The following is a 17,846-nucleotide window of genomic DNA, read 5'->3' on the forward strand; positions in this document are numbered from 1 at the left end:
TCATCAGTTACTCAGATTTGATCACTACACATTGCATACTAATATCCAAAAGTCACATATACCCCATAAATATGTACAACTATTATGTACCCATAAAATTAAAAATAATAAAATTAAAAAACAAAAAGAAATCAATAATCAAATAAATATATAACTTTTTAATATCAACAATTTGTCAACACTTTAAATTCAATTTAGTTTAATTTTGTAGTCTTTAACTCTTAACCATAAAACATTTCATTGAAATACTCTAATATTTTAAATTCATAAAGTTAAATATTAACTTTATTAAATACTATTTAATTGAAATACTCTAATATCCAAACTTTTCAGGGCAATACAGGCCAAGATGCCAACAAATTTTTAACTTATCGTCCAAAATTTATACGATATTTCCAAAGTAATACCACTGTAAACCTGACTAGGACACATAAATGATACAGGCACTTTCCTTCATGAATCTAATTTTAAGTTGAAGATTATATAAACTATTATTAAATAAATTAGTCATATCTTTAACTATTATATAATTATAAGGCTGTATATTATATACAAAATTATATAAAGTATATCGACCAAACCAATATTAGCTTTAGTTTTCCATGTATTTTTATGTATCAAGGCTCAGCATCACATTTATGTTTTATATTTTTTCTACATCCATTTGGAGTAACTGCTACATTTCAGAACTGGGGGCCTGATGCAAAGAGGATTAACCTAGAACCCACTGTCATCCTCCTTAAAGCTTCCCAATACAGGTGGAAGAAAGACGATTTTAATGCAGTGTTCTAAAAACGATAATTCAGTCATAACTTACCAATAGGTCTATCAATTATGGACTAAGAAACTTGGAGGCTCTGAAAAAGTTTTATGGAAAAGGTAGTATTTGAGTTGTGTGAAGATTTTTCTAGAATAACGGAAAGAAAAGGGTATTGCTGACAAAGGAACTTTCAGGTGTATGTTCAAAGCTGTCTTGAAAAGAGCTATCAGATTTGACAATGTTGATCACTGATAAATTAGGCTAATCAGAGAGGGAAGTAAATGACAAGAGCTGGAAGGAGGGATTCCGTGCTGACATCCATCAAGAAATGAAGGAGAGAGAAGGCACAGACGGTTTAAAGTTAAAACGGAATCCAGCAAAGACTTTGTTTCAGAGGGCAAAGGAGTATATCTATAGGTAAAACTACTGAAATCACTGATAAAGTACTTCAACAATTAATTTGAAATGATATTTGAGAAGTAGAACAAAGATCTGACAAGTGGTCTGGCTTAGAAATAAGACAGAGGACAGCAGGCTTTGCCATGCGATAGCTCCTCTGGACAATGGCTTTTTCTCTCTAAATGTTACCTGTTAATAAAATTGAAATGCCAGTACCAGCTTTTTCATGATACTGTGAAAATTAGGCAGCATAATGTACATAAAGTGCTTAAGAAAACGGCCGGGCGCGGTGGCTCAAGCCTGTAATCCCAGCACTTTGGGAGGCCGAGGCGGGTGGATCACGAGGTCAAGAGATCGAGACCATCCTGGTCAACATGGTGAAACCCTGTCTCTACTAAAAATACAAGAAAATTAGCTGGGCATGGTGGCGCGTGCCTGTAATCCCAGCTACTCAGGAGGCTGAGGCAGGAGAATTGCCTGAACCCAGGAGGCGGAGGTTGCGGTGAGCCGAGATCGCGCCATTGCGCTCCAGCCTGGGTATCAAGAGTGAAACTCCGTCTCAAAAAAAAAAAAGAAAACACCTAGCATGTTTCTGGGTACAATGTTTGGAGCTAAGGGAACAAAGGGGAGTAAGATAGCCTCTGCCCTCAAAGAACTCACGGTGGAGAGACGAGGCGTTGGCAGGGTAGTTAAATACAATAGAGTAAGTGCAAAGTTAGAGACACATTTAGGGCATTGTGAACACAAAAGCGGGGCCTCACATTCAGCGTGTTTTACTCAGAAAAGAGGCCCAAGAGGATACCCTTGAGTTAAGTCTTAGCATACAAGAAGTTGTCAATGAAGCAAAAAGAGAGGACATTCCACAGAGAATAGCCAGCATAGAGAAAGAAATAGAGCTGGGGGGAAAAGAAGGCTAAATAACAGTTTCTCATTGCTGGTGTATTAGATGTGTGGCCCAGAGTAGCAAGAAAAAGCAAAACTTCTAAGTTTAAATCTAGTGTTTATCTTACTTTTGGAAACTACTTTTGTATGGAACAAACATATGTGTTCCACAGAGGACATTTTTGTTGTATCCATAGGTAAAAATAATTTTGTTTCACAGTCATCTCAGCGTCATTACTATGGCTGCTCTCCCCCCATCAGACTATGAGCTTCTATTGAACGTCCTACCTTTTTCTGGTTTTATTGGGTAAATTAGATTGTTTTGAATAGGAAGTAGGATGTGCAAATAGAATTATAAGCTACATGTTGGTGTGTTTTTTTTCTTACCTGGAAAAGTGCTCTTAGGTTTTATTTTTCACTAATCTTGTTTTGTCAGTGTAGGAAGACTAGGAAATAGCAGTACAAAATCTGTTTTTGAAAGTAAGTCAGGGATAGTTCTTGAATCCATAAATTTAGCAGTATAAAATTCTGTTATTTTTGTATGATCCCTATCTGCACTGATGCACGAGACCCAGTTTCCAGTGTTGCCACTGACACCCTAGGACTCTGCCACAGATGCAAACCATGTATGATTTTTAAACACTTACATCCATCAAAGGGCAGAGTCAAATCTAAAAGAAAGTACACTCTGCTTTACAATCAGAAATTAAAGCTTTGCTGTTATCATTTCTCTTCTCTGGCTTTAGCCTGTTCATTTATTTATTTATTCTGATCAAAAGTTAAAGCTTTGCTGTTATCATTTCTCTTCTCTGCCTTTGGCTTATTTATTTATTTATTCATTGAGTTACGGTGCACATCAAGGTTTATTTTATTTTAAAACCAGCATTTCTTTCCTGTTGTATAAGAACCTCTTTAATGATTTTCTTTATTTGTGTAAATTTAGGGGGTATAATACAGTTTTCTTGTAGAAATGTATTGTCTAGGAGCATAATCTGGGCTTTCAGTATAACCATCACCCAAATATTGCACATTGTGCTCGTTAAGTCATTTCTCATCCCTTGCCGGCTCTAACCTTTCCACCCTTCTCAGCCTCCATTACCTATTACTCCACACTCTCTGTACATGTATACACACTCTATAGCTCCCACTTATAAGTGAGAACATCTAGTATTCAACTGTCTGTTTCTGAGTTTATTTCACTTAGGACAACGGCCTCCAGTTCCATACACGTTACTGCAAAATATATTATTTCATTATTTTCTATGGTTGAGTAGTATTTCATGGAGGGTGTATGTGTGTGTGTGTGTGTGTGTGTGTGTGTGTGTGTGTACATCACATTTTCTTTATCCAATCATTCATAGATGGACACTTAGATTCCATATTTTGGCTATTGCGAACAGTGCTGCTATAAACATACTAGTTCAGGCACCTTTTTGATATAATGATTTATTTTCCTTTGGGTATTTTTCAGCATTGAGTTTTTCAAGCCTAACTTAGTAGATGTTAGCTACTTGCTCTTCTTAATCTTTACAGGACCTCACTGACCTTGCTCAGATCAAGACCCATTTGCTTGCCTACCTGGGTCTAAAGTTCTGGCATTCTCCCTGAATTACATTTGCCCAGCTTTTGATTTATTGACTGCTTAAAATGCTACTGTTTCAAAGTCCTTCTCTACAAGATGCATTACTCTCCTGTTTTATTTTCCAATCTATTTCAGCTCAAAGAACAGCATGGCATGTTTGAAAAGTATTTACACAGACCATATATCTGGTTAAGTATTTATGATCTATGTATCTTGATCTATTTTATACATTTTTAGAAAATGAGACATAAAATTATTAGCAATAATTATCTTTATGACGAAAAACTGGGGTAGATTAGGTATTTTTATTTTTAAAAATAATTTTTAATTTATTAAGGGATGAAAAGAACATATTTTTACTGGAAACCTAAAAAAGCTGATTAATGATTTAAGGAATTAAAACTGTTCCTTGTGCTACAGACAGCATTAAACTTTAGTATGTATGCTATTGCACATGTAGTCTTAGAGAGCCCTATTTCATTAGATATTTTAACTCATTTCTAGAAATTATAATTAACACACAATGGAATAAATAACAATTCCTTTAAGAGTTATTTTTTCATGATAAGCTTTAAAATTCTAAAGTTCTGATTTTTTTTGTATACAGCTCTACATAGGAAATAAGTTTTTAAGTGCCTTTTTTAACTTAATTAGATAATTCACTCACTTATTTGAAAATAACCATTCTGTATCTAATATAAGCTAGGGAATTTTTTATTATCTGAAGTTTTAGACTCGACACTTTATTGAGACTGAGTATTATCATTTAAAACATTAATTTCTTTTTTTCGAAGTCTTATTTGGGTCCTCCTTTCATCAATATATTCCTGCCTTTTTTGTTGTCTTCAGAATCTTTTCTACTTTGATTCCTCTTTCTGTAGTAAATCTGTCTTATCATTTCATCTGGATTGCTCCCTTACTTCCTCATTAGTACTTAACAATCTAGTTAAGCAGTAGAACTCCTCCTATATAACATTTGCTCTCTCCCATGTTTCCCAGCTCCTTTTCAGTTAATCGGAACTTGCATGTGAGTTCTACAGAACAGGCTGTGTACCAAGTGACATGTGTCACTTCTGAACCAATGTGTAGGAAAAGCAGTAAGAAATCTGCAACTGATCTTTTCCCCTGACAACACACTTCATGAGATACAGCCTGTACTGACATGAAAATGATGATGTGGATCAGAGTCCACTATGCGAAGTTGTAACCCTAACACATGCTAAACATGAAGTCAGAGACCCAAACAAATATTTGTTGTATTAAGCCCTTGAGATAGCACAGTTAATTATGTAATTCAACAAAATCTGATTCATCTTGACTAACAGACCAATGATACATTTTTTTTTTTTTTTTTGCTTTATTGAGAGTTATTCTTTCTTTTTAACTATCTGATTTTAGTAAAATCCCAGTTTCATTACTCATTTAGCCTAGGAAAGGTACTTAATATCTCTGTTTCTCAGCCTCCTCTATAAATTGGTAATATTAATCACTGAATCATAACTTTCTGCAAAAAAGAGAAAACTGAAATACATGTTATTTTCTTTCTTTTTATTCCCTTGAATAACTTGACTTCCATACCATTTAAATAATTTAGTTGACCTAACCTTTATAATTGTTCTATGTTTCCTTGAATGACTCACATGTCCTCACCCAGCCATTTAAAATAAACAGTACCAAAGCACAACTCTTGAAATCTCTCTTTACTTACTACATGTATTTTTTTCCTCAAAGGTCTTTTTTTTTCAGAACATCAACTAATATTTTATCATCGAATCTCACATTTATCCACCTCCCTTCTGAATTCCACATATCCTTGTATAACTTCCCACTGGACATCTCATGCTTTTCACAAGCTGAGCATGTCCAAGCATCTATACTCCACGGTGTCTCCTTAGGCCATGTGTTCCCTCATGGACCTTTCAGCATACCTCTTCTCAGTTCAATTATTTAAAATACTATGTTCAAGCAACAGGTTATAAATTGTTAAGTTGTATTGCTGCTGTTTTATAATAATTTTCGTATTTTTTCCATATTCCCTACATTGGTCCAAGCTCTCTCTCTCTCTCTCTCTCCGTCTCTGTGTATGTGTGTGTATATATATGTGTGTGTGTGTGTGTGTGTGTGTGTATGTGTTTATATATGTATACACACATGCATATGTATGGATATATATGTATGTAGGTGTATATATACATATATGTGTGTATATAGGTATACACACACATACACACACACGCGCACAGAGTACATAGTATATAATACCTATTAAAATCTTTCTTGATATCAAAATCCTATTCCCAAACTCTTGTCTGCCTATTCTATGTTCTATCCAAACACTTTTATTCTCCATTGCATAAACAGGAAATTCTAGTCTAAAAAAGTATGAGAATAAGATTATATAGCTTTGATTTCTATCAATTTCCTCCAACTATATTTAGATATAAGTAACCTGTCTATTGGCACTACAAGATACAAAGATTATTTCATCAGATAGCATGGGATCTTTCCATAATCTCCTTCAGAATTTGGTTCCTGCATTCTAACATTATCACAGTGTGTCCTACATTTTAGTAATTAAAATGTTTTTAGTTTCTCTATTGATACGTGGCTCACAGAGAACAGCAAGAAATTCCTTAATTACAGTTGACTGTTGAACAGCATGGGTTTGATCTGTGTGGGTCCACTTATACATGAATTTTCTTCATTTTTGCCACCCTTTAGGCAACAAGACCAATCCTTCCTCTTTCTGCTCCTCAACATTAAGACAAGAATGAGCACCTTTATGATGATCCACTTCCACTTAATGAACAGTAAATACATTTGCCCTTCCTTACGATTTTCTTAATGACATTTTCTTTTCTGCAGATCACTTTTTCATATGAATACACTACATCATCTACATAGCATACAAAGTATATTAATATTGTTCATGCTATCAGTAAGGCTGATATGAATCAATATTGTTTATATTATTAATATTGTGTTAATATGTTTTATGTTATCAGTAAGGCTTCAGGTCAATAGTAGATTATTCATAGTTAGGTTTCTGGAAAGTCAAATGTTATTAATATATAAGATTTTTAGTTGCACATGGGGTTCAGTGATCCTAACGTCCATGTTGTTCAAAGGCCAATTGTATATCCTATTTTTTGGAATCTTAGAACACAATGGAGATAAGTAGTAATGTCATAAAATTGGAGAAAATATATTTATTATATTATTATAGAAATTAAAATGTAACAATTATAAAATTTATGAGTTGGGCCTATAATTAATATTTTGTAATTTATAGATTTCATTCATGAATTATGCATGGTACAAATGCATTGACTCATTTTAACAACCCTCATTTTATATAAATGAAACAGCTACTGCTAATTTTGAAAACAAGTTATATTAGAGCACTATGAAAGAGAAAAGCAATTCATTTTAATATTAGAAAGCCTATATTTCTCATTTGATTAATATATTTCGTGTATCTACTATTTTGCCACAGCATATGCTATGCCTTAAAAATGTCAAGATAGAAATGAAAAATTCAAATCATTATGACAGACCACTACACATCCACTAGAATGGATAAAATAAAAATGACTGACGATACCAAGCGTTATGATGTTTCTGTTCAGAGTGTGCCTATGAGCATCTAATATGAAGAACTGTTTTACTAGTAAACTCTAGTTACAAGTGTAGAATGACCAGTGCTCCTGAATATGCAGATAGAACTCAGGGTTCATACTGTGTATGTATTTGGCATTCTTCATCATTCTTCTTCATTTCTATTGTGTATAAAATGTGATTCCACAACATGTTAGAGAAAACATTATCAGCTGATCCTGATGGCAGTGACTGCTGCCATCATTCCGGCTGCAGCAGCAGGCGCCGCTGGGGATCCCACTCCACGGAGCAGGTGGGTGCAGCTGCCCAGCTGCAAACTGCAGCTACAGACCCAAGGCTTTGCTCTAGAACAGGCAGGAGACCCGCCTCCCGGGCAGGGCACCGCCTCCTGGGCAGAGCCCCGACTGCAACTGAACACTGAGCCTCCCCGTGCGCTGGGCGGGTGACCGGATCACACAGGACCCGCCGTCCCTGGAAGGACCCAGCTTCTGTAGCCTGCACCCTCCGGCCCGGGAAGCCCCCACGCCGCCCCGTGGTTCCCCTTCCTATTTTCTTAATCACACTTTCTTTTCTGTGGATCGCTTTATCACAGGAACACAGTATACAGTCCTATAGCATAAAAATGTGCTCGTATTGCTCACAGGCTCGGGGTCTGCTCAGCTGCCTGGCCTCTCTTCCCTCCTGGCTGCCCCAGTCTCAGAACGCGGGTCAGGACTATCCCCAGGAGCCGCGAACCGCAGCAGGAGGCAGACAGACCCCCGGGCGGAAGAGACGGACTCCAGGGCGGAAGGGGCAGACCCCAGGGTGGATGGGGCGGGTCCCTGGGCGGAAGGGGCGGGCCCCCAGCAAGACCCCACCTCAGGCCAGGGAGAGTCTGGAGGCTGCAGCTGGGACCAGAGTGGAGACTCGCGGCGCCTGTTCCGGCCTGCCCATGGCGCCCACGGGCCCCTCAGCATTTCATTCCCTCTGAGCTCCATAAAAGCCCTGGGTTCAGCCGGAGTAGGGCGGAGAACGGCCAGAAGATGGAGAGGTAGAGAGGTGATGGGACACCAGCGGCGGAGAGGAGTGCCCCCTCTGCTGAGAGCCAGGGGCGTCGGGATGAGCCGCCCTCAGCAGAGAAGAGCCACCGTCCTGCCGAGAGCTGCAGGCGCCAGCGCCTCCTCTGCTGTGAACCCCACGGCCCACGGCTGACCTGCTGCAGAGAGCACCTGCCCACTGCGGTCTCCTCCGAGCTGCTGCAATATTTAATAAAGCTCATCCTCACCTTGTTCGCCCTTCACACGTCCGCTCACTTCATTCTTCTAGACTCAAGACAAGAACTCCAGAAAGCGCCACTGCCACTGCCACCGAGTTTTCCGGGAAGAAAATCTACACCCCAAAGATTCCACAACAATCCTTTACTGCCAATAGTTTGTAGGCACTCCTTTAGACCCACTGAAAGAACACATGTGGTGGGGGACTGGGAAGCAATTTCTGCAGACAGAAGGCCTGACGTTCTGGGTATCCACTGACTGGGAGTAATTTATGATACTGTATATCAATAAGAAAGAGACAGTGTGCTGTGATACTCTTAATTATGGAGGCATTGTATTTATTTGATCCATTTACAGTGTTCCCAGAAAAACTGCTCACTTTTAAAGAAATCCAAGTCAGTGACATCTTTTTAGCAAATCCAGGTTTCCCAGTAACTCAATCTCTTTATTTCAGAAATTGATTGTTGTTAAAATGTGTATAACAGGAAGGGGTCCAGTTTCTGCTTTCTGCACATGGCTGGGCAGTTTTTTAACACCATTTATTAAACAGAGAATCCTTTTCCCATTGCTTGTTTTTGTCAGGTTTCTCAAAGATCCTGACACCTTACACTAAAATTAACTCCGGATGGATTAAAGACTTAAACATAAGACCTAACATCATAAAAACCTTAGAAGAAAACCTAGGCAAAACCATTCAGGACATAGGCACAGGCAAAGACTTCATGACTAAAACACCAAACGCACTGGCAACAAAAGCCAAAATAGACAAATGGGATCTAATTAAACTCCAGAGCTTCTGCACAGCAAAAGAAACAATCATTAGAGTGAATCAGCAAACAACAGGATGGGAAAAAATTTTTGCAATCTACCATCTGACAAAGAGCTAATAACCAGGATCTACAAAGAACTAAAACAGATTTACAAGAAAAACAAACAAACAAACCCATTCAAAAGTGGGCAAAGGATATGAACAGACACTTTTCAAAAGAAGACATCTATGAGGCCAATAAACATATGAAATAATGCTCATCATCACTGGTCATTAGAGAAATGCAAATCAAAACCACATTGAGATACCATCAACGCCAGTTAGAATGGCGATCATTAAAAATCTGGAGACAACAGATGCTGGAGAGGATGTGGAGAAATAGGAACACTTTTACACTGTTGGCGGGGGTGTAAATTAGTTCAACCATTGTGGAAGACAGTGTGGCCATTCCTTAAGGACCTAGAAATAGAAATTCCATTTGACCCAGCAATCCCATTACTGGGTATATATCCAAAGGATTATATCTCGTTCTACTATAAAGACACATGCACACGTATGTTCATTGTGGCATTGTTTACAATAGCAAAGACCTGGAACCAACCCAAATACCCATTGATGATAGATTGGACAAGGAAAATGTGGCACATATACACCATGGAATACTACGCAGCCATAAAAACCTATGAATTCGTGTCCTTTGTAGGGACATGGATGAATCTGGAAACCATCATTCTCAGCAAACTGACAGAAGAACAAAAAAAATCAAACACCGCATGTTCTCACTCATAGGCGGGTGTTGAACAATGAGAACACGTGGACACAGGGAGGGGAGAATGACACACTGGGGTCTGTTGGGGAGAGTCTAGGGTAGGGACAGTAGGGGGTAGGGAGTTGTAGAGGGATAACATGGGGAGAAATGCCAGATACAGGTGACTGGCATGGAGGCAGCAAACTACATTGCCATATATGTAGCTATCCACAATCCTGCATGTTCTGCACATGTACCCCAGAACCTAAAGTGCAATAAAATATATATATAAATAAAAATAAATTAAAAAAATAAAATGCGTATAACAGACTAGTTTAAAGCAGCATGAAATTACAGCAGATATTAACAGAAGATTACAGTGAATCTTTAATTTTGGTGGAAGAGTATGCTCCTAGAAGTGGAAATGGATTTCTGTAGCTTCCTGAAGTAGTAGGAGAAATTAAGCATCATTAAACACAAATGATATATAAGCAAATCACTGTGGAAATCTGACAGCACAAGTAAGGTCAAGGATTAGATTTCTCAAGTTTTTAATATAATGACATTTATTTGAAAGTATCTTTTATTTTCTCAAATAGTTACTATGGATAAAACTACATGATCTCGCTTTATTTGCGGTTTTATATAATATGGCGGCTCAGGTTGGTATTAAATCTTAGGAATGTGCTGGAATAGGCACATTCTCCCATGAGGAGAAAAGTCATGTCAGTGTAAACATTACACATTGAAGTGGTATAGCCCGTCATCTACTATACTTATTCAGAGGTTGCTGATGTGATGAAGAATTCAATTTCTTTTCATTTATTTGTTTTTGCATCAAAAGCATTCTCTTGAAAGAGAGCATAGTCTCTGAACAATCACACACTCATATTTACTATGTTGTAATCTAAATATACATCTGAGTATGAATGGTTGAAATGAGTGACACACAATTACATACAAAGACTGATTTTTAAAATGGGTTTCTTATATAATCATATTAAACAATAATATATTGTATAGTTTCAAATAGCTAGAAGGATACTGAATATTCCCAACACAAAGAAATGATAAATGTCTGAAATAATGGAGATGCTAATTATCTTGGTCTGATCACTGTACATTACACAAATCAAGACAGCACTATGTACATCATAAATGTGTATAATTATTATATGTCAACTAAAAATAAACTAAAATGGTAACTTCATCTCCACCATCATGAGCTTTGATGACCTGGAGGTCTTATGTGTGCCAGTAGGAATGCTATCAGGTGGATATTTCAAGCTCCTTATGTCATTAGAGGAATAGTAACAAAAGAGAACTATAGCCTCCTTGGGGTCAAAGGATATATGTGCAGTGACTCACAGGCTCTGTTTCTTCATTGTGCTGCAGTGCTCCATATGACAAAGTATTTCAATTATATACATAGGAGAAGTATTAGTTAAAGGAAAAATCTTTCAATTATATACATAGTGCACTACTCAGAAACTATGAAGATGGAGGTTAAGTTTTTTTTTTCAACAGACAAGGGGAGTTAAAATATATACAAATCTGGAAAAAGGCAAGATAAACCAAGAAATAGTAACGAAGGAGGAAAGTATTAAGATTACAAGCACCGTAAAATATTAAATTGTTAGCTTACATCTGCACCAGTTTTCTTTCTTTCCGTAAGTGTAATATGTGGAAATTAGAATAATATCCCCTGCCAGCTTTTACCTTTCCTAAGCAGTTTTTATTGTAATAATGCCTTTACCATTTAGTTTACAAAACTAAATTAGCAAAATAATGGAACTGAAAGAAATTCCAAAAATACTTGACAAATGCTCACCAGCTACCTGAGAGGTTGCCACCTGGCAAGATATACTCAGCTTGGTGGAATCCCATAACAAATGGACACATGTTGATGTTGTCATGATTTTTGTTTGTTTTTAAACTTTGATTTTAGGTTTAGGGGTACATGTGCAGTTTGTTATACAGGTAAACTCATGTTACTGGGGATTCTTGTGCAGATTATTTTGTCACCCAGGTACTAAGACTAGTACCCAATAGTTGTTTTTTCTGCTCTTTGGCTTCATCTCACCCTCCACCCTAATGTAGACCCCTGTGCCTGTTGTTTTTCTCTTTGTGTCCGGGTTGCTCATCATTTAGCTCCCACTTATAAGTGAGCAGTTTTGATCCTGCATTAGCGTGCTAAGGATAATGGCCTCCAGTTCCATCCAAACGAACTCTAAGACTTAAAACATCTCAAGTGACTCTAAACCATCCAGAACTTCCGGACTCAATAGCTGAACCATGACTTCTGAGTTGCAACAGGGACAATTCCATACACTCAAGGTAACTTTATGTGGAAATACAATGGAGACATAATGAAAAACAGGGCCAGAATAAATCAGTCAGTACTATTCCTTCAGAAGAATACTTTCAGAAAAAGGAAAATGAGTGTGATCAATCAGCTGAAAATTCCTCTTTCCTCTTAGGAGGTCACTGCGTGTGCTAAGTGTGAAGAATTCTCAACATAACTGCGGCTATTCAGGTGATTCATTTTCAATCTCACATCTGTTTGCTCTGAGCTTCAACTGTTGTAAATGAGGTAAGTACAGTGCTACCTTGGATCCTAAGTAACCTGAGGAAGTTCATGGAAATAATGATGAATAACACATGAGAAAAAACAGTGGGGTGAAGCACTTTGTGACTTTTTCCTCATCTCTTATAATTTCCTGGAAGACAGGGATTGCACTGTTTTCTTCATTCTGAGTATATTGTCAACTGACTTATCCTAATGATTCCATACATTATAAAAACAGAAAATACAATGAGTAATAGAGAAGACATTCTTTTTCAACAGTTGCCATATTTGATTTTAAAAATCACCTTGCATATAATTACTCTTGCATGCCAACTTCCCATGCAATATATTCTGTGTAAAAAGATCTTGATACAGAAAGAAGTCCCCAAATAACTGAAGGGCAATGGAAAAATAGAAGAAAATAAAGAATGAAATGACTAAAGTAAAGTGATACAAGCAATACTAAAAAAATGAGGGAAAATTTCATGGAGAATTAAATATGAGAAAAAAACGAACAGTGGTGAAGCAAGACTACACATAATTCTATGTGATATTTTGGTATTCATATATTATATGTTAAGGTGAATATATGCTTATACACATACTATTTACTGCCAGAGACAAACAGAAGGAATTATTTTTAAATTGGAAACTGAAATGTTTAATCTCGTAATTTGGAATCAATCAATATTTATTTCAGAATGAGAGATACTTCTACAATAAAGGCAGTTAACACAGATTTTGCCTCACTTGTGGATCTTCATTGCCTCTACCATTTTTTACTTTAAGTTTTTCAAGGCAGAAAGCATACATTTTCCAAGATGAGGTGGTTGCATGGCAGTTATAGATGTTTTGTGTTATGGTAGCTGTGGAAGGATTGGGTGTCCTGGATTTAGAAAATCTTTCCGTGTGCACTCCTAATCTTAATTAGTTACCTGCTGGCCTTGCTTATTTCTACACTATCTCATGTCTTTTCCAGTCTGTTGCCTTATAGTGACAAGCAGTGATACTGCATGCCTGCCCAGGGCTTTACTTGTCAAATTGAAGTCACAGAAAGCAGAGCACCTTGTTTTGGATGGAGATGGATAAGATAAATCTTGTTTTTCTCTTCTTTCTGTTAACAGCTAGCTGCTTTTGAAAAAAAAAAAGCAAACTGAATACATAAAATCTGGAAGGTTGCAACTACAGACAGTCAGCTTGCAAAGGCTAAAGTCAAAGAAATTACTGAGCTGTGGTGGTTTAACAGCATGTTAAAGACACAGAGATTCTCTTTCCCCCTTTTATTGAATTTAGGTCAAAGAAAGATAAATTTAAACTATAGCGCTCCTGGGAGAAGAAGGACTTGTGGCTGTACGCGGTATGTGGTTTTGTCGCTACTAACCTAACAATCTATGTTACAATAATAGCTGCCTCAAAGTGAGCATCTACTGCTTGGTTAAATGTTATTATAATGTTGAGGAAGACATGTCCTTCACAAGTAAAAATCCTGACAGTATATAAGACTTATGTAGCTATTTCCATATTATACAACAGTTTAAAATTTTAATTTAATTTTATGATACTTGTCTCTGATATGTTTTGATATCATATATAATGTGGTTTTCACTTTTGTTTTCTGTGCCCTGTGCTTAAAACTGAGATGAGAATGATGGCATTAAGATGCATTCATAGCATTTTATAGCTCATGTACATATTTATGTATATTATCTTAATTGTAACAATAAAGCTAGCCTAAGACTGTGATTGAGACTGTGTACCAGAGAGACTGCTCATGGTACCACAGTTACAAAGGGAGAGACGTTTAGCAAGAACCAAGTCAGTGAAAATCTCCTTCTTCTCCACATTGTTGTCTCTCAATCAAACTATAGTGTTGTTCAGTTAATCAACTATTATTCTCAATTTTTTCTAACCTACTTTAGGAAATGCATGCACTTCCAGTTGACCAGGGTGTAGGGCAGTCTAGATATTGGTTGACCAGCCCAATCGACTTGGCAGCTGCCTAGGGTATTTAGCTGTGAGGTACATTTTTGTGGTGTTGGAGACCACCAGCCTAGGAAGGACTTAGCTTAATAAAAGTGTTTAATTTTCATTCAAATATATGAATATATATTTATAAAAATAATTTAATTATCAAAAGATACTACTTAATACTCACTAAGTAATAGCCATGGTATTTAGCAAAGAAATAACAGCTATGAGCATAGAAGGTTGACTGCTGCTATCATAGAGCAATAAAGTATAGGTAAACAAACGTAATGAACAAAAAATATTTTTTCTTAATTGTTATTATAATAAGTTGCAAGATACTATCAGAGCATAGAGGAGACGTCTGACTGTAGGACCCTATAGGACACGTAACACGGCTAAAAGATTAATGCTGATCATAAGGCCCACTCAAGCATGTTGCAGCATGGACACATTGTGTCACTTAGTCTTGAACAAAACACTGAGCTAATCTTAAAAGTGAAAAAAAAAGGCCTTTAGGGAAATACATTTTAATTTCTGACCTGAAATTATTAGACATTACTAGAATTGTAGGTGGAAGAATTTTTCATTCAACTAAAAGAGAGCACTGACAAAGCCATGGAAATTCTTTAAGTCAGTATCTGAATTAGACTTTCTGTGGTGATTGGCATTGGCTTGGGCTAGAACTGGCTTGTGATGGTGCATGTCTTTTCCCAAGTCCATGGTCACATTGCTAGCTTAAGATCAGCCATGGTAGGGATATGTAGATCAAGAAATCAGCACAAGGTCACTTTTAGAACATTCTGTAAGGAGAAGGATTATGCAATATGTGTTGAGAAAGGATGTGAGAAGACCTATGAGGTAGTAATTCAAATAAGATGTGATTTAAATTTAGATTAAAGATTGATGGAGAAAATTATGTTAATTAGACAGTTGAGAGAAGTATTTAGGAAGTTAATATAGTACTTGTGGATTGGAGTTGAGAATTGAAGGGGAGCAAATGACAAAAGACAACTACATTTCTGGCTTGAGCAACTGAGGGGGTAGTTCCATTTATGAAAGCCATAAAAATGTTTTACCATGAAAAGGCAATGTATCTCTACCAAGTAACTCTACCAGATTAAAAAAAATCTGCTAGATATGTTTTCCACTTTGTCTAAGATATATACTTCTAACAAATATAGTTATTCCTTTCACCTCCAATGTGTGGAGTGGGCAAAAACAATCTGCAGTAGCCATGCAAGGGGGCTCTATTTTAAGAGCAAAGAGAAATGTGTCCAGGTTAGTAACTATGAAAAAAGTAAAGTGAATAATAGGCTTAAACAAACAGACAGACTGCTGTGGCTTTATGGAGAGACAGCTCAAAGGGACTGTGTTAACCTAAGTGTGGATTGCCTGAGTTCTTTTGGCCACTGGGGATAAGAGGGAAGTATACAGTTAGGGTTTGACTAAAAAGAGAAACTGAGCATGTTCCAGTATGGATTCCCTAGCATGAAGTCATCAGGCTTAAAGTAGTAATTTCATGCTGAGGAAGGCACATTACAGATGAAATAACTGGTATTTCTGGAAGTGACACCTTTTGGCAATATTTAAAGAAGAGTTTTGGAAGAATTTATACCAAAAGGATAAGGACACAAAAGGAAAATGTGAAGCATTTTTTTTTTGACTGATTTAGTCATTGTCCATGCCAGGAAGTGAAGTAGTGAATGGATGTGATGTCTGCTCGCAAGGCATAAACATTGACATTTCTGCCTACAAAACAATCTTAGATTCTCTTAGTGACTTGTTTAAAGTCATTGAACATTTTAGCACCAATGTCATTCAAATTTATTTATTTAGTTCATTCATAAGATCTATGAAATCATAGATCTTAAAACCATTTTGCTGCCAAATTAAATAATTTTTACAAAACACAAACTATAAAAAAACACATTGACCCATACATTTTGGCTTGATGAGCTGAAAGTGTGTGTGTGTGGGGGGGGGGGTGTATGTGTGTGTGTGTGTGTGTCAGTCTGTTATGGTTTAGAGTCAACTTAAGAAAAATATTTTTGAGATTCCTCCTTGTTCCTTATGAGTTTTTAATTCATAAACTCTGTTAGTGAAAAGAAACTGTAAACTGTTAGATAATACCCTAACCCACAAAGGAGTTATGTAAAGGAGTATCTGAGGCTCTTAATTCAATTTAACTACTTTTTAGGCTTTTCATTGTAGAAAAATTGTGTGAATCATTTTAATTTGAAAGTGGGTTTTGTTTTGTCTTTTGAGACTGCTTTTGAAAAGCTACCAGAATAATTCTGGTACTTGGTACATATAGGCACTCTCGATTTTAAATCAAAGGACTACTGCTTTGGAGAACTAAATGAAGGGAAGTGTTGGTTGTGTTCTTGTTTTGTTTTTGCAAGAATGAAACGAAGGAAACAACAGCAAAGAGCATTTGTTCATTAAAACTGTCTAAAACTTAAGTGGAAAAAAAAAGAATTACTTCCATTCTCCTAGTCCGACTCCAAATTGAGTAACTGCATTGTTGCCTTCTTACTGTTTCTTTCTAGCTTCAGCCATAGCTGTTATTTTTCTCTATTCCTCTGCTGAACTACAGTGCAGGGTTTGTATGCATAATGTGAGATAGTGAATTATTTTACACACCAGAGTGAGGTGAGGAAAGGGGATGGGCTCTACTCTTTTCTCTGATTCTAGGAATACTATATGATTTGATCTTTGGCTAATTTATAACAAAACAAAAGTGCTATTGTGTATGTAATATCATTTTCTCTGTGATAAAATTCTTTGCCTCCAGACGCTCTATATGGTAAAAAGAAATGATGTAATACTAAACCTATGATCTAATACATCTTCAATAAAATGATCAAATACATATTTAGATAATCCATGAAAGGCCAGGCAGGCAAATAATTAAATACATTATAAAGTGTTTACATAAAGCCTTCTTAGACAAGGTTTTAAGTCATTTTCTTTAGCCTGTAGGAGTTCTGTAACTATGAGAATTGAAAGACCCCGCAATGTATGGACATATATCTTTTTTCTTCACATAGAGAATAGTGTATATTAGAAAATCATAGTCATCTTCTGTCTGCCAAATAATTTGCAATGTTGTAACATTATTCTATAACTGGGGGACGCCCCAGGCTAGCAGCTGCAAGGAATAACCAGGGATGCGGGCATCCTTGTGTTTGATTTCAGATGGGTGCTACTCTTCCCAAGGCAAAATCGCCCTTCAAGTGTATCCTGGATAACTGGGACCAATTTGACCCATGATCTTTGAAGAAGAAGTGGCTCATTT

This window comes from Aotus nancymaae, unplaced genomic scaffold, assembly GCF_030222135.1.
Source record: "Aotus nancymaae isolate 86718 unplaced genomic scaffold, 86718_ANA_hifiasm-v0.15.2.pri h1tg000108l, whole genome shotgun sequence".
Taxonomy (NCBI): domain Eukaryota; kingdom Metazoa; phylum Chordata; class Mammalia; order Primates; family Aotidae; genus Aotus; species Aotus nancymaae.